Below are 27,267 nucleotides of genomic sequence, written 5' to 3'. Positions count from 1 at the left end.
ACTGGGCATTATTCAATGATCAGTAGATGACGTCAGTCTTTATATGATTTGAAGAGTGTGTAGTAGGAAAGTTGAGATAATTAGTGCTTTGGGAAATTGCAGCTGGGGTTTCTTTTAGGAAGAGCAATTGAGGTTTTAAATAGTCACTATTTAAGTTGAAACTAAGACGGGTATATTTGTAAAGCAGATTTGGAAGGTTCTCTGAGGTTTGCTAAGGATCACATGGGCTGAGCATGTTCCCTGTGCAGTGTTTGAGTTTTGGTTTTCATCGTGGCTGTTAAATATAGTGCTTGATTTCCACACCAATATTCCCAGTTTATAGTGAACGGTCCACATGTCATCATCATTTTGACATTCTTTCTTTCTTTAGCTAAAGAAGTAATCGACAACCCTATTCTTGCTGGATGAGTTGGATAAAGTAAATAATTACACAAAGGTACTGTTGAAATTTGAAAAGCATTCAACACAGATACGAAGTTGGTAATTTGGATACTAGGGTGGTTGGAGAGATATCAAAGAGTATGGGGAAGCAGAATCCAGAAGAAAGCAGGTAATTAGGTGAAATGCAAGGCTCTGGCCTGCAGTTGAATTTTTACTCTCTTTGGTTGCAGTTCATCAGCAATCATCAATAATACTCTGTCCTCATTCTTTTCTCTCTATCCTCCCTGAACACACTATACCCTTCACATTCTGTCCCATTAACTATATCATTGTTTATTAGCCATGTCTCACTAATGCCAATAACCTTTGGCCAGGATGAGCCAACCAATGCCAAAAATTCCTCCTTGTTCGAATGTTCCTGGCATTAGTGTACATAAAGTGCAAAAGCCCCTTAGACCTACCACTATCCTGATGCTTTATACTAAATATCCCATTCTGGTTAGTTACCATTGGTACTAACACTTAGGCATGTTATACACATTCTTATACCACTCAACTGGCTACTGATGTCTGCATATCCACTCATCGCCTATCCCCCCACCCCAATGTTTCCCTGATTCTGCACATCCACTTTCACTTCATTCAACAACACTTTTTCCAGTCTCTGAACATCAAATCCATTCAAATGCAAACCATCTTTCTTGTATAAGTCCTTTCACTCAAACGTACTCCACACATACACAAACTTTCTAAAAAAGCATTCTTCATCTGTATTGTATTCATCCATTTCACCCCTACCTTATTTAACTTTCTGATCCTTGGAATACATTTAGGCAATTCTTCCGCTAGATAGTTCTTGAATAGCACCCACAGCATGCTCATTCCACACCATAGCTGCAAGCTGTCTCCTAAGCTTTTCATAATCACCAGCCTTATATTTCACAAATATCATTTACTCACATAACTGGCAAGTAGTAACACTTCATTGTCACTCTCATCAGCCAGAGGGAGATTCAACACCCCATCTATAATGACCTACTCTGATGAGATCATCAAATCCAATACCCCAATCCTTGTGTGTTCTCAGTTACATACAGACTAGAGTATTTGTCCCTCAAATATTCCTTGAGAAATTGATTTTCTTTACTTCATGATACTATCTCATCCCATCCCAATCTGCCACTAGAGGGCCATAACATGTGTAGTGTTGTTAAGGAGCTCTGGAAAAGATAAGTGTATTTTGAGTAATAGTCAGCAATACTTCTTGAATTTTAGTATTGTGCTATTTATTTTTGAGAACAAAGTGTGTCTGTGTGATGTACTGAATTGTTGGATTTATTATTTATTAAACAGAACAAAATTACTGTACTCATGAGGTCAACCACACAGGCGTCGACCAGTGCAACTAACGTGAGCACCGCGGAAATCAAGTAGCATTAACAAAATAGTTTTCTAAATTTATTCAATGTCATGAGCATAATAAGTATGCATGGCAGAGTGTAAGGGATGTGTTTGTGGAGAGAATGGATGGGGAACAAGGAAAGGTATAGATTTGTAGGAAGTGCGATATATTATTAGACCACGAGACAATAAACAAAGCAGATTGTAAAGATAAAAGATCGCATAAATGAAGGAAATGGAAAGGACGAAGGCTAGTGAAACTGCTGGAGTGAAAGAATGCAAGAATGTAGAAGCAAAGTTAGTAAAAGCAAGAATGTAGAAGAGAGAAAGAGAGAGAGTAAAAGTGTTGAACGAAATAATAGTATAACTGATGTAAAGAATGAAGAGTTGGCTGCAATGAGGGAGATAGCTTGGTTGCATGGAGTGGTACATAGGACAAAGGAGGAGCTGGAGCGAATGGAAAAATGTGTGGTGAGTGAATCAAATCATCTGATAACAGAAAGAAAGAAATGCGAGATAAGAAAAATGAAGGCTTGACCGAGAGAGAGAGAGAGAGAGAGAGAAAGAAATATCAAGGAGAGAGTGTGTTGTACAGCAATTCAATCATAAAGAGTGTGATAAATGAGAGTTTGACAAAACTGTGTTTTTCTGGTACAAATATTAATGATGTTAGTGAGCCTATTACTATTATTACTATTATTACGGGCAACTCCAGGGAGTCATTAGACTCATCGAGGGAGGCCCCAAATCATATTCATCACAACTATCTGACATTCATACAGTATCTATCATACCTCGCCTTAAACTCATTCACTGTCACAGCATCCACTACAGACTCAGGGAGCGCATTCCACTCATTCACTACTCTAAAAGTAAAGAACCCAGCTCTAACACCTTTACTAACCACACTTTTGCCCAGTTTCCATGGATGTCCCCTAGTCCTCCCACAGATTAGAGTACAAAATTAGAGTACATTAGAGTACAAGAGAGGATATGAAAGAATTACTACAAGAGAGGATATGAAAGAATTACTGGAAGTAGCAAAAGAAAAAACAGCACTCTAAACTACAGTCCAAACAGCAGTCATGCCTTCTGGTTTCTCACCAAACCATCAACCACACAACTTCTATTCAACGCAAATTCCACTGCTCTTATATTCAGATGGTTCTATAGCATTGTTACCCACAGAGAAGGCCAATCTCCTTCTCACTTATTTTTCTTCTAATTCCAGTATGGCTAACCTAGACATATGTCGTCCAACCATTCCAAACACATGCCACACAATGTCCCCTTTGACCTTATTTTGATTTCTTTCTGAAGAAAGAAATCAGAATAATTGTATCCAAATTAGGTACAAAAAAATCTCATTCTTGATGTCATTCTGTAATCTTCCTCTTGAAAAAGCTCAACCAAAAAGGTTCATCAATATGGATTTTGCCACTGTAGGTCAACAGGGGACCTATTTACCCATTCCCAAATCTTTAGACAAGATGAGATATACTTCCTTGGGATTACTCTATCATCAGACGTCTTGGTCAGATGATAAGAGTAATCTATTGCTTCCTCTATATTCAAAAAACCAAAATTTCTCTTTCACAAGGTGTTACTTCAACCTCTGAATAGCTATTAACACTATACAAATCACAAATCTGTCCCACTATTGAATATTATTCGCATATTTGGGACGGTGCTCTCCATCATTGCTTGACTCAATACAAAAGAGAGCAATTAGGCTGATTAATGATCCATCTCTCACCAAATCACTCTACCCACTCTCACACTGTTTCTAGAAGCTGCTTACTTCTACAAATACTTCCATGGCCAATGTTCATCAAAACTGGCATCAATAATTCCTCTACTTTTTGTTAAATCCATTGAAACACAGGTAGCAGCTTCTCAACACTCCTTCACAGTTCAACTTCAGACAGAAGAAATTTTTCCTCCTCTCTCTACTGCTACCTTCTGGAATAGTCTACCATGTGAACAAGTTCTTTCTTGCCCATGCATGTTACTAACGTACAATGCGTTGTCCAACCTCTTATCTCTCAAGCTCTGATAACCACATTTTTTTAAAATTTTATAATAAGGGTGATTGTGTATTGGACACTAGGGATTTGGGAATGTGGTCATCAGAACTCGACAGATAAGAGGAGAAGGGGTGATATAACTGAGACATAAGTTGGTGAAAGGAGTCTCAAATAGATACAGTAGTAAGAATTATACGTTGGTTAGACATAACTGGTAATTAATTTACGGAATTAACAACGCATATAAAGTATATTAATTAAAGATAACTTTAATGAATCACTTCTATATTTCGGCAATGTCACATTGCCATCTTCAGGAACATAAAGATATGGTATGTGCACTAAGGAACTAACAAAGCAAATGAGGAAGAAAGTAAGAAACTAATTTTGTTCCTAAAGTCCTAATGGTGCCCTCTTGCAGGCTAATTTGGTAGTCTTGGCAGTTGGGCTGAAGTTCTCATAATGAAAGTCTCCCAAATTTGGGGCAGTTTCATGCACCCAAATTTGTTGAGGTTAGGAACGCTTTTTAGAGCTGCTGAAGATTCTTTGAATAATCTTTCGTATTTAAACTTGCTGCGATGGATTATTTTTGTTTTCTTCCAACGAATTTTATGGTGGGTATCTAAGGCATGGTCTGCCAGCCCAGAGCGGCTGTACTGGTGAAACCGGATGTAGTCTTGGTGTTCTGAAATCCTGATATTTGTTGTTCTGCCTGTTTGGCCAAAGTAGGACAATTTGCAGCTGCAAAAGGGACCTGGTATACACCAGGTAGGTCTAGGGGAAGTGGTTGGTCTTTGGTAGAGCGGATAAGGGATGCCAACTTTTTATATGGTCTGTAACAGGAAGTAAGGTCATATTTTTTGAGGATATTAGTTATTTTTTCAGAGGTGCCCTGGATGTAGGGGATAGTGATAGGCTTGGTGTAGTCTTTATTGTGGAGGGGGGAGGGGGGTTGTGGTTTACAGGTTTTAGTATTTTTTGAATTTTTTTGGGGTTATAGCCATTGGCTAAGAAAGTGTTGAGGGGTTCACCACTTTCCCCACCCTTGGCCAATTTCTTTATGGAGACATTTGAAGAGAAAGCCTTAAACTCCGCCCCACAAAAACCCACTATTTGGCTTCGTTATGTGGATGATGTGTTTGCTATTTGGCCACATGGCTCAGACACACTCCACTCCTTCCTAACACACTTAAACAACCAACATCCCAGAGTCCAGTTCACCTTAGAAAAAGAGGAAAACAACACCCTCCCCTTCCTAGACACTTTAATCACCCGCCAGCTTGATGGATCTTTGGTTTTCTCTGTTTACAGAAAACCCACCCACACTGGCAGATACATTCACCAGCAATCCCCCCCTCCTCACAACAATATGGGGTGATAAAAACACTATATAACAGGGCAAAATTAATCTGCTCAGATGACAAGGCCCTGACTATGGAACTAAACCACATCCTCAACACTTTCTTAGCCAATGGCTATAACCCCAAAAAAATCCAAAAAATACTAAAACCTGTAAACCACAACCCCCCCCCCCCCTCCACAGTAAAGACTACACCAAGTCTATCACTATCCCCTACATCCAGGGCACCTCTGAAAAAATAACTAATATCCTCAAAAAATATGACTTTACTTCCTGTTACAGACCATATAAAAAGTTGGCATCCCTTATCCGCTCTACCAAAGACCAACCACTTCCCCTAGACCTACCTGGTGTATACCAGGTCCCTTGCAGCTGCAAATTGTCCTACTTTGGCCAAACAGGCAGAACAACAAATATCAGGATTTCAGAACACCAAGACTACATCCGGTTTCACCAGTACAGCCGCTCTGGGCTGGCAGACCATGCCTTAGATACCCACCATAAAATTCATTGGAAGAAAACAAAAATAATCCATCGCAGCAAGTTTAAATACGAAAGATTATTCAAAGAATCTTCAGCAGCTCTAAAAAGCGTTCCTAACCTCAACAAATTTGGGTGCATGAAACTGCCCCAAATTTGGGAGACTTTCATTATGAGAACTTCAGCCCAACTGCCAAGACTACCAAATTAGCCCGCAAGAGGGCACCATTAGGACTTTAGGAACAAAATTAGTTTCTTGCTTTCTTCCTCATTTGCTTTGTTAGTTCCTTAGTGCACATACCATATCTTTATGTTCCTGAAGATGGCAATGTGACATTGCCGAAATATAGAAGTGATTCATTAAAGTTATCTTTAATTAATATACTTTATATGCGTTGTTAATTCCGTAAATTAATTACCAGTTATATCAAATAGATACAGGGGAATTATTTCATAGGATAATGAGTGATGTGAGAACAAGAGGTCATCCCTGAAAACTGTGCAAAGGTCATGTGAGTAAGGAAGTGAAAATGAGATTTTTTTTTGCTTGGCAGCTGGTTAATGAGTGGAATGCACTGCCACAGTGTGTGTGTTGATTGCTCCAACATTGAATATATTCAAGGCAAGGTATATAGTTATTGTGATATATGAGAGTTCAACCTCCCATTATTAATCTTTGGACTCCTTGGAAGTAATATGATACTATAGCCTGCCATTCACAAAGCCATGTCCCTCCCCCATTTCAAGTATGGAATTTAGGAATGGGTGGATACTCATTCCTAAATTCTGTCTTTGAATCCATGATAGGTGTATAATTTGCTAATGCAGTTCTGAAGCCTCCTGCATGCAACAAAATCATTTTGCACTACCTCTACTCCCTTGGAGCTAAACAAGAGCTAAGTTTAACAGCCTAGTTACAGGAAATGGCAATTTCTTTGCATGTTTTCATAATATAGCTGGCTTGGATGGCCGAGCAGTTAGTGCACCCTGCTCTCCAACCAACATCCTATGAACTCAAATCCTGTTGTTGGTATTGAAATTTAAAATCTCACATGGATGTTTCCACAATCTTTCTTTTCTTTTTTTTTTTTTTTTTTGCAGCTCTAGCTTATCCATATAACTCATACATAATTTATCCTTGTGATCATGGGTAAGTCAGCATTGCTTCCTTTTGATACTCCTTTATCATTTCCCATGCAGTGCTAACATCCTTCATTGTGTCTTCAAGATGTCTCCTTAGCTTGTCATAATCACTTCCTCTATAGGTCCATATATACTTATTAACTGAATATTCCACATTAGCAACCTTCCAAGTCTGGACGGCATTATTGTCTTCTCTATCAGAGAGCATATGGCTAACTTTGTTAATGAGAGAGTTACTGATTCCATGACCAAATCCAGCAACTGAATTTCTGAGTCCCTTCTATCATATGCTGTTTTAAGTAATTATCTCTTAGCTGAATATCTTCTATTGCTTTCCAGCTAATTCATCTTCCCTTTTTCCAATCTGTGTTCCTATAGTAATAATTACCTGACGTTCAGTTGTGCTAATTTCCTGATGGCACTGCTTGCATTCTGTGTCATCCATTGCACTTCCCTGGTCTATAACAGCAATAGCTGACACATTTTGCTAACTATGATCAACATTTTCTACATCACTATTATGTATTTTACTTTCTCTAAACAACTATCACTCACTCTCTCAAAACATCTCCAACATATTTACTCATTACCTCACTTTCTTTCCACAAGTCCTTCACACTGAATACATCCTACATAGACTGCGCTTAACAAATTGTTGAGATGATGTATAATCATCAACATGGCCTGCATGGAAATGAAATATGGTTCACAATTCTAGTAAGTTATATATTTTTTTTTTTTCACCTTGATGCAAAGAGCATGTTTAACTACCCTACTGGCCATATATGGATCAATATATCAAAATATATGCTTCATATCCACATCATTTTTTCTATATTATTATTATTATCCTAAGACCCCATGGAGTCAGAGACTCATCTCGGAAGTCCATTTTTGTCATACACACAGCTCATCATACTATGACTTAAACACATTCAAATTCTCTGCAGACAAATTCTCAGGCAATGCATTCCAATCATTCACAACTCTCCATGCAAAAAACCTGCTTCCCACTCCCTTGCTCATCCTCCATATACAGTTTCCAGGGATGATCTCCTGTTCTCCACCTTTTTATGAAAAACCTCTTCTTACTAACCATACTAACCCCTCTTCCTTCTATCCAGTGGACTATGCAAATTTCAATGTCCCAATCTTTTTTCATATTCAACATTCCAGAGATCAGAAATTATTTTGGTCAATTGCCTCTGGACCTTGTCCAACATCTCTGCATCCTTTTGAATACCATGTAACCAAATCTGCACACAATATGTGGCCAAATCAGAGCCTTATACAATGGAACCAAATTACCTTACTTCTACAGGTCAGTGTCCTCAGCATCATTCCCAGAATTTGTTGTGTTGTCCTCACAACACAACATTTTGCAGTATGTCCTCTAAATTCCAGATACTTATTCACCGTTACCCCAAGATCTCTTATTTCCTCCATCTCTAACAATTTGGAACCCAATGTCCCATCTTTGGTTTCCAAATTTTAAAACCTTACATTTCACAACACTGAAATGGCATCTCCACATGTGTGCCCATTCACTCAGTCAATTCAAGTATTCTTGTAAGACCACAACATCTGCTCTACTGCTCATAGTTCATCCCAACTTTGCATCATCTGCAAACGGCTGAGCCATATCATTAACATACAGGATAAACAGCAATGGTCCTAAAACAGACCCTTGATGCACTCTAATAGTGACTTTCCTCTTTTGAGATATTGCTCTCCCATAAATAACTTGTTGATACCTATCAGTATATCCATCTCTCCACATCCAATGCTATTGTCAACCTTATTGTAATAAGAAGATTACTAAAATGATCACCTATTAGCAAATCCATTCTGTCCCTTAAAGATAATACCATTGTTGTCAACCCAATTATGGATCCTGATTCTTACCAGTCTTTCCAACACTTTAATCACAACACCTGACACACAGATTGACCTATAATTTGATGCTTGAATTCTGTTAGTACAATCTTGCCTTCCTTCGACTTCTTTGGAACCTGACCTAATGTAAGATTCATATTAAACAAATATGTCAAGGTAGATGCCAACTCCCTGGCACATTCCTATCAGTGAGTAGGTCTACCTACTCACTGATGAGATCTCAATAAAGGTTGAAACCGGTCTGGGTAGTGACCTTCTCTCATAATGTAGAACAGTAATACAGCTCCTAGGAGCTAAGTTCACATTATGGATAAATATCAAGAATAGTGATTGGAGCTTGCTCCATCTTTGCTATGAGTTGCCTCAGCTTGCACTACCTTAAGGGTCAGTTGCCGCTATCCAGGTATTTGCTTACGCTTGGAATCGCCAAACTTTATATAGTTTCTATATTCGACATGAAACTCTTTGAGTTTCTTATTTGGCTAAGAAATGATATAGGATGTTATATCCCTTAACTTAAATAAGTTATGTCGCCAAATTGAAGCCTTTGGTTCTTCATATATTTAGTAATAAATTTTATTATTCTACTTCTTAACAAAGAATTGAGCTAAATTTTGTACGAAAAATATTATACGCCGCTATTTGTTGTGATCGGCTTGCAGGCAATTTTTATGATAGGCTATAAATAAACAGCGGTATTCTCTTTCCCGATTGTTGAAAGATTTCGATGTGTGAAAATTAATGATAATTCATGAATATTTCCATGTTTAAAAATATGCCACTTGGTCACTGACATTTGCTACACAGATGTCATTTCCTTCAGTTTTGAGAACAGAGGACGCTGCCGATTGTTATAATCCGCTTGCAGGCAATTTTTATGACTGATCATAAACAGTGGTATTCCCTTTCCCAAATGTTGAAAGGTTTCGATGTGTAAAAATTAACGATACACAAATATTAGGCTTTCTGGGTCTGATCTTTTCAATATATTCTCAAATATTATTCTCCTCAGAATATTTCCACTAGAAAATATTTATTCATAAAATTCAGAAAACTAAAATGACAAATTCCAGGAACTTCTTGCAGAACACAGTTTGGGAAACCCTGGTATACATAGTGTGCATGGAAGTAGTGTAGTATGCCATTAAAAATAACTTCGTAAAATGTTTTAAATCGGTAACTAAATTATTTCATTCTGGTGAGGGATTTTTTAAAATAGTTAACCATAAAAATGTATAGATAGAAAATTTTTAAAATCTGTGACATTTATTTTTAAAATATATATAGGCGCACTAATCAAATTTGAGTATCTAAAAAATGATGCACTAATTATTGCATAGTATAGGGGCGCCTAAATTTTCTTTGCTTAGGGACGCCAGATACTCTTGCATCGGCCCTGTTTGTGTTGCATGCTTAATCTCTTCATTCATTCGTTTCAAGCCTACTGTATTTAACTTTTTGACTTTGGGAATACATTTAGATATTGCTTCTAATAGATAGTTCTTGAATATCATCCAAGCAGCACTGATCTTCTTTCCACCCAAGTCCTCATTCTACAGCTTCAAGCTGTTTCCTGAGCTTCTCATAATCACCAGCCTTGTAGTTCCACATATATCCCTTCCTCACTTGGCTGGCAACCACCCAGGTAATCTCACCAACTGGAGGGAGATTTGACACCTAATTTACAATAACATTCTCTGATGAAATGATCAAATCCAATATCCTCAATCCTCGTGTGCCCTCTGTCACATACTGCTTGAAGTAGTTGTCCCTTAAAAATTCAAGAAAATCATTTCTTTTACTTCCAGATGTTATCTTGTCATCCCAATCTACCATAATTAACATCACCCATTATGCTTATATTTGCTTATACATTTCCTGGTCACTACCCTCACATTACTAGACCTATAGCAACATCCAACAAAATATTTCATTCTATTCACCACACCATACTTTTTCAAAACCACTACTGCTATTTCACCCTTGCATCTCTACCTTGTATGGACTTAACCCTTTTCAATCATCAATAGCACTCCACCTCCCTTTTTTACCCTTTCTATCATCACTAAATACATCATACCCTTCCATCTCCACTTCTGTCACAGAATGTCATCCTCATCAAACTATGTCTCACATATTCCAACAATTTTTAGGTGAACAAACCCAATCAATGCAAACATTTCTTTTCCCTTGTTTCTGACACTTTTAGCATTTTGTTACTTACCAAGTCAAAATCTATGATAAAAATACACACGACCTTTTTCAAAAAATAAAATACCTAACCCTATCCAACGAAGATGTCCTTATTTCATTGGGCACAACTTCGCTATACACCAACATAGACGGCCCAAGAATGTTAGACATCGTACACACACACACTACTCACAGAAGACCACACCCTAGGTTCACAAACAAAATTAAAAAATTAACACCCAGTGACATCATAAACCTAATCAAACTAGTAATCTCAGCAAAGTTCTTTAATTTTAACAGTAGCATGTACATTCAAATTTTTGGCCTCCCTATGGGCCAAAATATCAGTGGACAACTAGCTGAATTATTCCTATCACCCATAGAATCACACCTACTCAGCCCCCCCCACACTCCCATAATCACCTTTTATGGCTGATATTCTATGCATTGGAGAACCAACATGCATTACCACCTTGAAGCATCTCTTAATGATTTCAGCAACAGACTAAAATTCACCACAGAAATAGAAAAGGATAAATCCATCAATTTCCTAAACCTAACATTAGTTAGAACAAACAACAAAATAACCGCAAAAATATTTTACAACCCACACATATCGAGAAATCAGTCATCCTAGCACAGTATATAAATGCTTACAAGTTTTCAACTACAAGTAATTATCTCAAAACAGAAATAAAGAAGGAAGTTAATACGGATTTTTCAAAATCGAAATTACCCAATGCAACTAATAAATTACGCCAACAAAATAGCAAAACCCTGTCAAAACAATGCAACAACCAAAACAAACTTCCCAACACAAAAAATCAAACCGTCATACATCCCGAACACATACAAAGCCTACAAATACATTTTCAAAACACAGACTATAAGCTTGTGTTCACCAGGAACCAAAAATTGGCAACACTGCTAAAACTCACAAAATCTCTCACACACACAAAAAAAATATTAGAACACCACAATGTGTTTACAAATTTCCTTGCCAAAAAGACTGTGATGTCACCTACACAGGTTCTAACATCAGATCTTTATTCTTATTTATTAATTTATGGACACAAAACATGCGGTGAAAAGATTATTTTACTGTTAATAATAAAATAATAACTTGACGTTTCAACCCCTGTATTGAGGTCATCATCAGAAGGATACATGTGTATAAGAACCAAGCTACATGCTGTTGCACTCTACACAGGTAAATGACATCTATGTGGTTAACTAATCTTTTTTCTTAGCCTGCCCTCTAGTGATTAAAAAAAAAAATACCAATAAAAACTACAATAAACTCTGCTAAAGTCCTCACATACTAGGATTCTTCTGGAATTATACAGTTCATATTGTTATATTACAATTATTTTCTGGATTTATACAGTACAGGTTGCTATTGAATGTTCAGGAGGGGAAAAAAAAAAAAAAACACTTTACCAAAACTTTTGTATTGAGATTTTTCCTTGTGGTTACTATGAAGGTTGCAGATGGATCCTCCACATTAGTGGAATGATTAGACCATCATTTTTATTCAGATTTGGATCATGTTTGAACATTTCACAAGCTTCCTTGAATTTCTGCTTGAACCAGGTTTTGGTGCGGCATAAAGACCTGGTACCTTTCCAATCAATTCTGTGGTATGTTTGGAGTGCGTGGTCAGAAAGGCAGGTTTTTCCAAAATGGAGGTATTTTATGTGTCGTTTGTGTTCATCCTTCTTGATTGGGATGGTTCGCCCTGTTTCCCCTATGTGTGGTATGTTACAGGTGCATTGTATTTTGTAAACCCCTAGGTGGGCTAGGTGTGGCAGATGATCCTTGGAAGAACTGAGTAGGTGTCTTAATTTTGTCAGGGGTTTAAAGGTGGTTTTGATATTGTATTTGTGTAGTATTCTGTCTATTTTTTTCAGAAATTGACATCTTTGGAGGATCTTGTGAATGGTTTTTATACTGTATCCATTTTTTATAAAGGTATGTTTGATGGTCTCATATTCATGGTTAAGAGCTTGTTCATTTGAACAAATAGTTTGAGAGAATTTTTTTTTTTTTTTAAATCACTAGAGGGCAGGCTAAGAAAAGAGATTAGTTAACCACGTAAATGTAATTTATCTGCACAGAGTGCAAGAGCATGTAGCTTGGTTCTTATACACATGTATCCTTCTGATGATGACATCAATACAGGGGTCGAAATGTCAAGTTATTATTTTATTAATAATCAGTAAAATAATCTTTTCAACACGTGTGTTTTGTGTCCCTAAATTCATAAATATGAATGCTGATCACCATGTAACCTTAAAAGAATCAGATCTTGATGGGTAAGAGTACAAGAACACTTCCGTGACTGCAACATTCTTATTCCAGAACATTAAACAATAAAAATAAAAAAAACGCAACAACCAAAAGAAAAGCAGAATACAAAGTACAGGGAAAACAGAAATAGCAGTCAACGCCCTTGAACAGAAACATGCCCGGCAAAACAAAAAGGCCATAATAATAGATATACAAGAAAACGAAACAATGCTTAGAATATTGGAAATGATAGCCATAAAATGTGACAAAAACTCAATAAACATCCATCAGCCCTACGTAACCTCTAAGAGTAGGAAGCTCCATAACTTAAAAATTATGTCACAACTCCGACCAATAGGAAATAACACAGATACACCAAAGACAGAAACACCAAGCCGACATGACATAGCCTCCACTTTCCCCATGAGCTCCGAAGACGATGCACTGTCGAAACGGCCCATAACCCGTTATTCCCATCCCTGGTCTTATCCCATCATATCCTTCCCCTTTCCCAAAAAAAAGTTTCTATTTTCACCCCCCACCCTCCCAAAGTATTCTCTGCCCACCCTTAATAATATATAAAAAACCCAGGTTTTTCAAAAAGTTCACATACCCCCTTGCTTCACCAATAATTCTCCTACATTGCTCTAATCCCACTTTTTCCAAACCCCCTTCCTTTAAATCATACTTCCTTCCTTTAACAGCAGATGAACGTATATTGCCACATGTTGGGATGCCACTGAATAAGAAGACAGCCAGCAACATCCTACAAAGGTATGTCCGAATTTTTCCTCCTATATATTCTTCATATATAGGGGCGGGATCATTTTGGATATTTTGGTAAGTGTTTTGGTCATTTAAACAGCTGTTATTTTGTTGTGATAATCTATTTGGTTTATGATGATCACTGTATCACCTTTGTCTGCTTTTGCGATCATTATATTCGGGTTCTTTCTTAATGATGTCAGGGCTTTTGTGTAGGTTGGGAGTAATGTTGGATTTTACTATTATCTTGATATTTTGAGTAAAAAGCCAATGACATTATAAAAAGAGACACTCCAAAACAAAAATAGGCTAAATAGCCATAAAGATAATAAGTAGACTTCTTTCTGCTTCTCCAGATATCTTTCTATAATAGTCCTAACATTGAAGAGCCCTTCTCTCATACCTTTATTTTCCTGAAAACCAAATTGTGTCTCATTAATTTCCAATTTTATTTTATGTTTATTTCTTTTTAGGGTGATATATAGAATAACTTTTGCTATCTGACTGATTGTTCTGTACTCTTCACTTGTGATTGCCTTAGATTTTTTAAGTATTGGTAGGAATGGCGGGTGCTTAAAATCTTTTGGCAGATGTCCAGTTTTATATATTTTGTTACATGTCAGTCAACGATCTTATGGCCTTATCATATAAAGCCTTTAGGCATTCTGCCATAATTCCATCCATTTCCTGGAGCTTTTCCCAATTTCAGTGTCCAAATGTCATTTGTTACTTCCTGGTAAGAATAGTATGCCTCCTCCAAATTTTCTTGAAACAGTTTATTGATTCTATCATGACTGTAAAGTTCCTTTGAATACTCTACTCATCTATTTCTTATTTTGTCTTTCTCCATTAGGATGTTTCCACTGTCATCTTCGATGCAATGAGAGCCTACCCTTTTCCCAGATTTGCTAATTAGCTCCCTAACCTTTTTGGCTTTTTTTTTTGTCCACAAGTTCAATTTCCTTGCATTTGTTGTTGGGACATTGTTCTTTTGCAATCCTGCATTCTTTTCTGATCTCCTTGTTTTATTTAAATTCTTCTGCTTAATAAGGACAATTTTTGTGATTCTTTCTTTTTTGTCTGTTTCTCATATCTGCAGTCTCTAGTATTTGGTCAAGTGCTTCTAACCCAGCTCCCAAATCCATAAGTTAAAATTGGTTTGAACACCATCTTGTATACAGCTAATTTAGTGTCTTCTCTCTTATTCCATATAAATTTATTCAGCTGACTTCCCACCATACCAAGCTTTGTTAATTCTGTTGTCTATTTCCATATTTAATTTAACATCTTCACTAAAAATCATGTCTAAGTAGCTGAAATGGTTTACTTGTTCAATAGGTTCTCCATTCACAATGCAGCCGATATTTTCAATGCTTCTGCCTATTTGCATGATGATGTCAGTGCATTATGAAAATTATATGCAGTAGCTAGAATACTCAACTGTTGGGCAGAAAGCAATGCCTGAGTATCAAAAGAAACTGGCTCTGTATGTTAAAGAAAACCTACAAGAATTCTGTTGATATGCTGCAAGTAAAAGAAAGAATGAATATGAAAGAATAACTCTTCTAAATGTAGATGGTGTGAGGATTACAGATGTAGAATTGTTCAACTAATGAGTGTCCATTTTGTTAAAAGCTATCAACCTGGCATATTCGACACTAAGCTCACTGTTACTTCTTCAATGGCTGAAGAAACTCAGGTGTATGAGAGCTGTTGCACAAACTAAATAAGAATTCAGCAATAGGGACTGATGGGATATCAGCACATGTGCTAAAAGCATGTTCAGCTGAAATGGCTATTCCTTTGTCCAGGCTGTTTAATATGAGTCTCAGAACAGGGAAATTCTGCAGGAATGGAAAGAATGTATGGTAATTCCATTGCACAAGGGTGGTGAAAAGGCTGTGTATCCAACTATCGAGCAATTAGTATCTCGGGAGTGGTGGTGAATATTTTGGAAAAATTGGTTAGGGGATCGCATTCAGAAATGATTTGCCAGTGAATCTCTACTTTGCAATGAGCAGCATGGACTAAGGGAAGGTCATGTTTTAACAAACTGCTCACATTATGTAACAGTGTTACCACTGAACTAGACAAGGGGAATGGATACACCATGATACTTTTGGATTTTGCTAAGGCTTTTGATAGAATGCTACATAGTAGACTGTTACATAAATTGGAGAATATAGGTTTGGATCATAGAATATTAACCTGGATAGGATGATGGCTGACTGACAGATATCATAAAAGTGGTATATGGGTCTGAAAATTTAAGATAACCAGTTGTGTACCACAAGGATCAGTGCTTGGTCCACTGTTATTTTATTCAATCTATACATTCATGATATTGGGAAGGATTTGACAAACAACATGCAGCTATTTACTGATGATGCAAAGATAGGCACAATAATCAGGAATGCTGCCGATACATGCAGATTGATTTGAATTGGCTGGAATAGTGGGCATGGGAAAATGGATGTCGGTTCAATGTCAGTAAATGCAAAGTCATGATTTGGCACGATTAGATATCCAATGTTGTATTATATTGGTGTATTATATTATATTATGATTAAAGAAAGAAACTGATGAGGCTAAGGATCTTGGAGTGTTAATAGGTAGTAAGTTAAAGTTCAGGGGTCACGTAGATAAGATTGCAAATACAACTCAAAAGATAATTGCAATGCTGAAACGAATGTTAACAGGTAAAGATAAGGATGTCACTTTGCTTCTTTACAACGCCTTGATAAGACTGCACTTGGACTATTGTGTACAGGTCTCTGGTCTCCTCCGTTGTGATTCTTATATATTGGAGAGAGTAAAAAGGAGAGTGTTAAAAATGATATTAGGATCGTGGAATACTGCTTATGAAGACAGACTGAGAATTTGTAGACTGCAGATGCTGGTGGAAGAAAAAAGGGTGAAGCGATTGAGACTTACAAACTTCTGAATAGGTCAAAGGATTTCAATTGATGGAATTTTTCAGTTTATGGAGGGTCAGAATAAGACAAGAAGGCATCCATGGAAGCTGAGAATAAATGCCGCTAAGAAGTGGGTGAAGGGGTTAGATTTTTCTCTCATGGGGGGGGGGGGTGCATGACTGGAATGGATTGGCATTGGATGCTGTGAGTACAAGCAGTGTGAATGAATTCAAGAATACGTATCATAGTTGGTACGAGTAGTAAGTGGCCTCCCTAGATGTGCCTCAACTTCCTTGAGGTCTCTCTTTATAATAGTAATTATACCACTTTCCTTCATAATGTGATCCATATAGATAAATAATGAATAACAGAGGGGGATAATGTACATCCTTGTCTGACACCAGATTTAACATTAAACCACCTTCCTGTACTTCCTTCAATTCTAACTGCTGACTTACACTCAAATAAAGGCTAAGTCTTGCTTGATATAATGCTCCACTGACACCATACAACTGTAGCGTTTTGAATAGCTTTTCTCTTGGCACCTTGTCATATGCATTTTCCAGATCTACAAAACTTAAATGCAGATCTTGGTATATTCCCATGATTTCTCAACTATTTGTCTTAAAGTGAAAAATTGGCCTGAATCCAGTTTATTCTTCACCAAGCTTCCCTTCCACATTGCTTCTCAATTGTTTCTCAAGTATACTTGCATAAATCTTACCAGGAACACTTAGTAGGGAAATACCTCTGTAATTCTCACGTTCAGTTTAATTTCCCATTTTATATATGGGTACTATGGGAGCTCTACTACAATCATCTGGAATTCGTCCCTCTATCCAGGCCTTCTGAACTATGCAATACAGTCACTGTAAGACTTTTATATCTCCATATGTGAGCATTTCTCATCAAATATCATCTACTCCTACTGCCTTTCCACATTTCAGGCTTTTGATGGTTTTTTCTACTTCAAGTATGGATACGTATTCCTGATTGCATGTCTGCTCAGTGTTTTTTTAACACTGTGCAGTTATCACTGCTTGTTTCATTCTGCAGTTTTTCAAATTAATTACTCCATACATCAAGGATATCTTTATCTCTTCTTATAGATAGGCTCATACATTGGTAACACGATTATTAAATTATTTAAGGAATTTACAACGTATACTGGAATATTAATTAAAAGAAACTTTAATAAATGCCTCCTATATTTCGGCAATGTCACACTGCCATCTTCATGGGAACATACAACAATGACACGTGCATGCAGGCACTACAAAAGGCAAATGAAGCAGAATAGAGAAAACTACTGTTGTTCCTATAGGCCTAAAGGTGTTCCCCTAGTGCTATATTGGGTTGTCTTGGCTGTTGGGCCGAAGTTCTCAAGATACAAGCTTCCCAAATTTGGGACAGTCTCATGTGCCCAAATTTGTTGAGATTTGGAAAGTTTTTTAGAGCTGAGGCTGATTCCATGAACAATCTTTCATATTTAAACTTGCTAAGTGTTTTAACATGGCTTTTCTTCCAACGTATTCTGGCGGGTATCCAGAGCATGGTCTGCAAGCCCAGAGTGGCTGTTTTGGTGAAACTAGATGTAGTCTTTGTGTTCCGAAATGCTGACATTTGCTGTCCTGCCTGTTTGGCCAAAGTAGGACAGTTTACAGCTGCAAGGGAGTTGGTATACCCCAGGTAGGTCTTTGGTGGAGTGGATAAAGGATGCCAATTTTTTATATGGTTTGTAACAGGAAGTCAGGTCATATTTTTTTTAAGATTTTGGTTAACTTTTCAGAGGTGCCCCAGATATATGGAATGGTGATGGAATAAGTGTAATCTTTGTTATGAAGGGGGGAGGGTTTGTAGTTATCTGGTTTTAATATTTTTTGGATTTATTGGGGGTTGTAGCCATTGGCTAAGGATGTGGTTTAGTTCAGTGGTTAGGGCATTGTCATCTGAACAGATTAATTTTGCCCTGTTATATAGTGTTTTTATAACCCCATATTGTTGGGAGGGGGGGGGGGGATTGTTGGTGAATGTATCTGCCTGTATGGGTGGGTTTTCTGTAAACAGAGAAAACCAATGATCCATCATGTTGGTGAGTGATTAGAGTGTCTACGAAAAGGGAGACTGTTGTTTTCTTCTTTTTCCAAGGCGAACTGGATTCAGGAGTGTTGGTTGTTTAAGCGTGTTAAGAAGGAATGGAGTGTATCTGAGCCATGTGGCCAAATAGCAAACATATTATCAATGTAGCGAAGCCAAAACAGTGGATTTTTGAGGGGCTGATTTTAAAGTTTCTCTTCAAAAGTCTCCATAAAGAAGTTGGCCAGGGGTGGGGAGTGGTGAACCCATGGCTGTCCCACCTATCTGTTTGTAGAATTTTCCTTGCCAAACGAAATAGACTGAGATCATTGTGAACTGAAATAGGACTGAGATATTTTGTTTATGTATTTCTGGACATCCATATATTCAGGGGGGCGGGTCTAGAGTTAAAATGTTTTAGTTTGTTGGTAACTTCCACAGGCCAAGACGACCTTCTCAAGGAGCCTTTGGAGTGTTCTAATTTGGGAGCTGGTGGGATTATACTCAATATGGAGGTAGGTAGCCCGATCTAACAATAAAGCATTAAGCTTACCTGTGTAGTTGGTTTGGTTGAGAACCACAGTGGCATTTCCTTTATCCGCATTGGTGATTACTATTTCTTTGTTTTTCTTCATTTCTTGTAGAGCTTTACATTCTCCTTTGGATGTGTTGGTTTTTGGTGGTCTTGCTTTGGTGAGAACACCTGCTACATCCAGTCTGATATTGTTGGCGATATGGTTTGGAAGGTTGTGGATACCATGTTCTATCTGAATCATTATTTCTTTGGCAGGTATTTTCTTAGGAGATATGGCAAAATTGTGGCTATGTGCCAGTGCGTTGAGTGCCTCAGGCTTCCAAGTAACAGAAGAAAGAACTTTCTAAACCTCAAGAAATTTGGGTGCATGAGACTGTCCCAAATTTGGGAAGCTTGCACCTTGAGAACTTCAGCCCAACAGCCAAAACAACCCAATACAGCCCACTAGAGGAGGACACTTTTAGGACTCTAGGAACAAAAGTAGTTTTCTCTCTTCTGCTTCATTTGCTTTTTGTGGTGCCTGCGTGCAAGTGTCATTGTTGTATGTTCCCATGAAGATGGCAATGTGACATTGCCAAAATATAGGAGGTATTTATTAAAGTTTCTTTTAATTAATATTCCAATATATGTTGTAAATTCCTTAAATAATTTAAGAGTCATCTTTTTCTCGCTTTTCTCTAGTTTTCATGTTATCTTATCATCTATTATTCCATTTACAGCACTATTTCCTCCATTTCTGAGCTTTTTCAACAACCTCCAGAATACACCCTCTGTCCAAAGAGAAAAACCAAATTATTGATAGAAAATAAAACACATGCCAACTATAATTATTCAAATCATTTATTTCAATCAATATACTCTTCCTCAGCTTCGATACAGAGTTTGGCATGGTCAATTAATTCGTTGAATGAGTTTTTTAATATATCAGTTTTTGGGATACTGCTGCTTGAACGTTTTCAATGGTGCCATATCGCTTTCCTTTCATCGGCAAAAGAAGTCGGGGGAAGAGAAAGAAGTCAAGGGTGCTAAAGTCAGATGAATACGGCAAGTGATCCAACACACAACACAAACTTGGTTTTTACTCAAAAACTGTCTCACAATGTTCGAACGATGAGTTGGTGCATTATCGTGCAAAACTGACCAACTGCCCGCATCAGGATATTCAACCCGTATGAGATGAATTCTCGCCATCAATCGCTTCAAAACTTCAAGATAAAATCACCATTGACCGTTTGGCCAGGTGGAACGAATTCTTTATGGATAATGTGGAAAATTCGTTTCTACGATTTCTACGATTCGATTCTACTGATTTATTTCTATGATTCCAAGGGAATCATAGAAATAAATCAGTATTGTCTTTACTTTTGTCTTCTCTAAGTGACTTTTTTTCAGATGCCATTCTTCTGGTGGTCTCCATTCAGCCACTTTTTTTCCGTCTCATACTCAAAACACCACATTTCATCACCAATAATGATAGTTTCAAGGAGGTCTGAGTCCTTATGAGCAGTTTTAATGAAGTCCTTGCAGTGTTCAATATATTTTTTGGTCATCAGTCAACTTGTAGAGAGCAAATCACGAATTCAATTTATGAAGGACCAAACTTTCGGTCAAGATATTGTGCACAGTTGATTTTGGAATCCCCAATTTATCTTCAATCCAACGGTCGATTTCGAGTTTTCTTTGATGAAATCACACACTTTTCGGATGTTAACTTCGCTCAGTCCAGTTTTTGGATGGCCCAGCTTTTTGTCATCCTCATGCATCTCACGACCACTTTGAAATCACTTAAACTACTCGTAAACTTGAGTACAGGATAAGCATTTATCACCATATGCTTTTTGAAGCATTTGATGCGTTTCGGTAAAACTTTTACCAAGTTTAACACACAAGTCAATCGCGGCTCTCTGTTAGAAACTCATTTTCTGACCGTTCGTCAAAACACACTGTCACTTTTAGCACTATAACTCGGCTTCTAATGAAACAAATGTCATAAACAGTTGACACAGCACTAATGAAGGTTGCCACTTTTGACAACAAAAAGATACAACAGGTGGTGCCACTAGTTTCTTCTATTTTCGAAAAGTTTGGTTTCTTTTTGAACAGAGGATGTATATTGCCACCTTCTTGATATTTATTTTCTATGTTCTCACCAAAGTCTTGCCACGACTTTTGTTTAGCTAGCGCCACATAGTGTTTTGCTTGTTTACGTTTGCCTCTGTATTCTCTAAGAGCAGAAGCTAAATTATTTGCCAGGAGCTTTTGTCATGCTTTCTTCTTCTTTTCCTTCACTGTCTCTTTAAATTCCTCTATCCACCATGGAGTTCTGATTTTTCTATCATTGCAGACAAGACAACCTCACAACATGCCTCTCTGGCTGATCAATCAATGTTTTCTTCAGGATTTGGCACGAAATCTCCAAGGTTTGGTTTCTGTTCTCAAACTCTTTCATTTTTTTTTAATAATGTTTGTGTATTTTAATCTACAGTTCACATCTGTGAGCTACTCACCTTTAATTCACTTTAAAACTTTCTTACGTGTTCCTCTTTTTAATATAAAATTCAAATGTATCCTGCTCAAGACTAAATGGTGATCACTTCCAATTTCAAATGCTCTGTACACTGTAGTGTCCTGCACCAGTGTGAAAACATGACTATCAACAATAACACAGTCAATGACACTTTTCTTATTCCTTGCCTCATCTCTCCATGTGAATTTGTGCACAATTTTATGTTGGGACATGGTGTTAGTAATAACCAGTCCATGTCCTGAGCAGAAAATATTTGCCATTATTTTCTCCAAATTTTACCAAAATATTTTTGTGTCTGACAATCATTTTCTACTCTGCTATTTAGATTGCTAACAATAATCAACTTTTCCTTTTTCGTAGTGTCAGTTGATTTCTCCAAAGCCTAAAAAAATTCCTCCATTTCTACTTTAGTAGAACCTTCTGTGGAACCATAGGCACAAATAAGTCTCATTGTCCAGTTCCCCATTCTCATATTTGCCCACATTACTCTACTTTAGACTGCCTGCCATTCAAGAAGATTAGCCTCATATTTAGTGTTGAATACTATAGCTACTCCTTCTTTTCCTTGATTGTCATTGCCTGAATGTAACATTTTATATTATTGCTCAGAAAGATCTCACTAGTTTGTCTTTTTGTTTCAGTCACCCCTATTATGTCGATTTGGTACTTATCCAATTCCTGATCTAGGTCCATTTCTTTGCCATTCAGGCTTCTTATATTGATAGTACCTATCTTGAACTCTGGTGATGTTGAGTTGGGGCATGTTTCAGGATTTGTTCCTGTAGCTGACCTTTCACTGTTCTCCCTGGTTTGCTGGGGAAAACAGGGGACCCTTGTTTAACCAGGCAATGCTACAGCTGTCAGGAAATTCTGTCATGTTGTACCATCATTTTACATTTTGGTTTAAGTCAATAAGAATACAATTTGGTCGGCTAAATCCGAAATTGCTAGCCCATCTTCATTCAGTATCCAGGTACCTACCTAACAGGGTGCACCAAGAGAAGGTGAAGCTCTATTTAGCTTCACCGACCAGAGTTTCTGACCATTAGGTCAGAAGCTCTGGTCGGTTCTCCTCATTCCTTTAAAGAATATGTGGAGGCCTCCTCTCAGTTAGAGAGCTATGACCCTTAAGCACTCCTGTCTCAATATAATTACTCCACACACACACACACACACACCTGATTTCCTCTAGATACTTTGGACATCCATTTAAATTCTTTGGTAAATAAAGTCATGAGTAATAATCCAATGCTTGTCTGACAGAAACTTGTATAACAGTATCATAACTTCCTTACTTAAATAAAAAATATGATTCCAGGCTCAAATTCCCTATCAACCAAAATGCACAAATCTTTGTATTCATTAACTCTTTCTAAATAATGTACATTCAACTAACATTATTTAATACTGCTTTTTTACCAAATCATATACAGCAGATACTTGCATTTATGGCCTATTTGTTTCCTAAACTACCATTGTTAAAACAGATGCTGTTAGCAATACGGTTTGAAATATGTACTACGATACTAAAATAATCACCAAACTAAAACATAGCCATTAAATAATGAAACGATAAAGAAACACATTTATTAATTATGCAAAAGTGAAAATGTTACATGATTCTATGTTTAGCTTCTTAAAATGAAAAATCTTCTGTTCAAACTCCCCACACATAAAGTTACACAAGGACAACCTTCAATCCTTTTAGTTGTTCAAAAAATAAGTTTCTTTCTTTCTTTCTTCTCAACACCCTGACTACACATGGCTCTGATGTGTTAAAGGTTTTGCAATATCTGCATTGATGCAACCATGCGTGCGTCACACACACAAACCAAGGTAATTTTATTTTAAAAAAAAAGTAATAAGATTTGCAATAATCTATTTCCATTTACAAATACATGATGCACCCTATTGAACCAGTCATTCCTATCAAAAATAACCTGGATACAATTCATAAATACTTTTTTTTAATTACTTTGTCAATAACAATAATAAGATGATCAAAATAATTCACTGAAGGTTTAAAAGTATATTACTCCTGACATACATACATTTGTTAACTACCAAACAAGATATCTTCACCACATCCAATCTTGTCACTGGCGAATGATTTTAGGATAAATGATTTCCTTCTCCTGAGGTCCATCTAATGCTAAATCTTCATCCTCAGTAAGCCATTCCATTTGCTAACTGACTGGTGCTCACACACATATTTGCAAAATACTTCATGAATTCTTCTGAAGCCACCAATATGTCATATAAAATGGTTCAAAGGAAATGCTTAATTACATTAATTTTTTTTTTACTCTTCAGGTTAATCTTAGCATTCCTACCAAGATAGCTGGAATTCAAACCATGCTTTACAATCAAACATACTTAATCCTATTTAATATTATACATTTCTTATACAGTATGGCAGGGAAAAAAAAACTAAAACACTACTGAACTTCGACACCTCTGTTAGCAAACGTGGTATGCGACATGCCGTTCGACTGCATGCACATTAACAGAAGGGCACGTGTAGAGTCTACACTATTATATTTATTTATTATATAAATATAATAGACTATTATATTTAGCTGTAGCAATGGTGTTGATTTGGAATTGTTGAGCATTATTTTCATTCATGCAGAGTTGGTATAGCAAATGGTACAAGCCGAGATTTGTGAGGCAGTTTGTTCATCATTTTCATAAACATGCCCCAAGCAATAATGTCTACAAAGATCCATCCTTTCTCCATAATGTCTGGATCTCAGATGAAGCCTAAACAGTCATGTAAACAGATGAATTTACAGATTTCTTGGTTTCTCAAGACTTGAATTTGTCGAAAGAAACCTCTTTGCAGCGAGAAGGTCACCGCATGGTGTGCAGTTTCTGGCCATGGTTCAGTTGGGTCCTACTTCATTCAAGAGGGTGGTGTAACCGTGACCACTGAGAATGTATTGGTTCCATTCACCCAGGATTTGTATAGGATGTGTCATAAAAAACATTCCATTTCACTGGCAGGTATTCTAATGGAACGAAGCAACCAGCAACACATTACATGGTTCCAGAGCCTATTTATCAGAGCACTTCTCCAGTAGGCTCATTTTAAGGTTCACAGAATTTCCATACATTCACGTTTTCCTGATCTCACATCGCTTGATGCCTTCATCTGGTTTATGTTGAAGGAATGAGTATTCCACCATGACCTGCCTTCAAATCTTGTTCAACTACCTTAGTTCAAATTACACAATATGTCCAGCAGTAGTCCCAACCCTTGTTCTTCAAGATGACAGAGAACCTTAGAATGCACTATGAAACCTGTCTTGAAATATAAGCTGCTCATTTCTAACACGTAATCTGCCATTGTTAATTATTTATTCGACCAAGATTCCACTGATAGTTGTGGATGCGAATATTAAGTATAAACAGATATCTCTTTATCAATTAAACCCTTAACTTCATAAAATATATCATTGTAGTTGTTCAAGTACTTTTTTTTTGTGCCATACTGTATCTATTATACTTAATCATGATGATTAATTAAATTAATACTATTTGTAGCTTTTTTTTCTTAGGGCACATTTCTTTGAGGAAGATTATTCATCGTGATGAATAATTACTCTCAAAGAAATGTGCTCTGTTACTCTCTCATAATTTTTATTCCATTTCAATATTCAACGTGTGTATTTTTTGATTTTTATTTGCATTTTCATATAAACTAAATATTGTTCAAGATGACAGCCAGGTACCTTCAGGTGTGTCTGGACAATTCATTGTGGGAAAATTAATTGCACAAAAATTCTTCGGATATATGAGAAACAAAAAAAATAAATATTTCCCATATAAGAAATATTTTTTAAAAAAATATTTATTTTAAAAAATTTAAGAATTATTTATCTCGTGAAACATTCAAAAATAAAACTGTAATCAGAAATATCATGTTGGTAACAACCAATTAGCATACCCTCTCCTACCAATGAGCTGTGGATTCGAAACTCGCAATGGGCTGGGATGTTTGTAATCGTTTTTAGGTAAGAGATGAATTTTGTCATCTGATGTGAGACCACAGTACTGTTTATTGGAGGCCTGAAGTGGCATAAGTGGTTTCCATGTTTGGTCATGGAATTTAAGCAGGATTTCCATCCAGGTTAAAATGAATAAAAATTACAATAAAACTGAAATTAGGAAACTCACTGATCAATAAATATATTACTTTCATTGTATAAGAATAAAAATATGAAAATCTAAGTAAAATCTAAACAATACATAAATACATAAAAAAACTATATTTTCTGAAATTTATTTTGCATTCAATGCAATATCATTTAATATATTTAATATAAATAGCCATTCAATGCAATATCATTTCAATTTTCTAACAAATTTTTTCTGCAATGAATAGTTTCCACGATGAATTGTCTGTGAACCACTTTTCACAGAACCTCTTTTGCCCATTTTGTACTATTTCAGCTTAAAAAATTTACTTCCAAGAATAAACTGCTAAGCATAAATTAATGCAAAATGGGCAGCTATAAGGGACATTATTCATAAGGGTCATTTCATGTGAAATCATCAAATTAAAAAAATAAATTGAAAGTGTATAAATTTGTATTGTGATGATAGTGAATTATTTCATTACTCTATACTATAGACAGAAGAATAAAGTTTTTTTAGATTTTTTCTAGCATTCTATTAATAACAACCATTTTTATTTGTGGAGACGCATCATTTTTATAATTTTGTGGTACACATGTGGATTCGCTTCGACCCACAAACACGTATTCTGCAAAATGATGTATTCAGACAGGTGAAAGCATGCTTCATATGAGAAAAATGTTGTCCAGAATGTCATAGTTTTCAGCCATTCATTCAAGGTATGAAACCAATTGCAGTATAATATCCTTTTTGTGAAATTGGGCCCCTGCAGTTCCTGCACTGCGGACGCTCGCTATGCAAGGGTGAATGCTCCCTTTTTTGCTGCTCTGTGGCAAGTTGAAGGTAACAAGAGAAAATTTCTTGGGACAGTTGCCATGAGGACTTGCTCAGTGAGTTAAGCAACCTGTTACGCACATCCTGGACTGTTCCCTCGGTCACTGCAGGATGGCTGCCCCCATGGACATTCACCACTGTGACTGTTGTCTCCAGTTTTTTCACCATCTTCTGTATCACACTTTTTGACTGCACTGCAACATTAAAAAATTTTCTGAATTTCGAGTGCGTAACCTTGAATGAACCATAGTCCAACATGATTTGACTAAAAACACTTTCTGCTCAATCTTGTGCATGTTTACAGC

General features: G+C 36.7%; 1 protein-coding gene across 1 annotated transcript in view; it reads right to left on the bottom strand.

The window, feature by feature from the left end:
* Window positions 1-27,267, bottom strand: part of zda (peptidyl-prolyl cis-trans isomerase zonda) — a 308,048-nt gene that overhangs the window by 68,964 nt on the left and 211,817 nt on the right. The window lies entirely within an intron of this gene.

Source organism: Typopeltis vanoorti, chromosome 13 (genome assembly GCF_054136105.1).
Source record: "Typopeltis vanoorti isolate ZY-2024b chromosome 13, IOZ_Tvanoo_1.0, whole genome shotgun sequence".
Lineage (NCBI taxonomy): Eukaryota > Metazoa > Arthropoda > Arachnida > Uropygi > Thelyphonidae > Typopeltis > Typopeltis vanoorti.
This window is presented reverse-complemented; position numbering and strand designations above follow the sequence as displayed.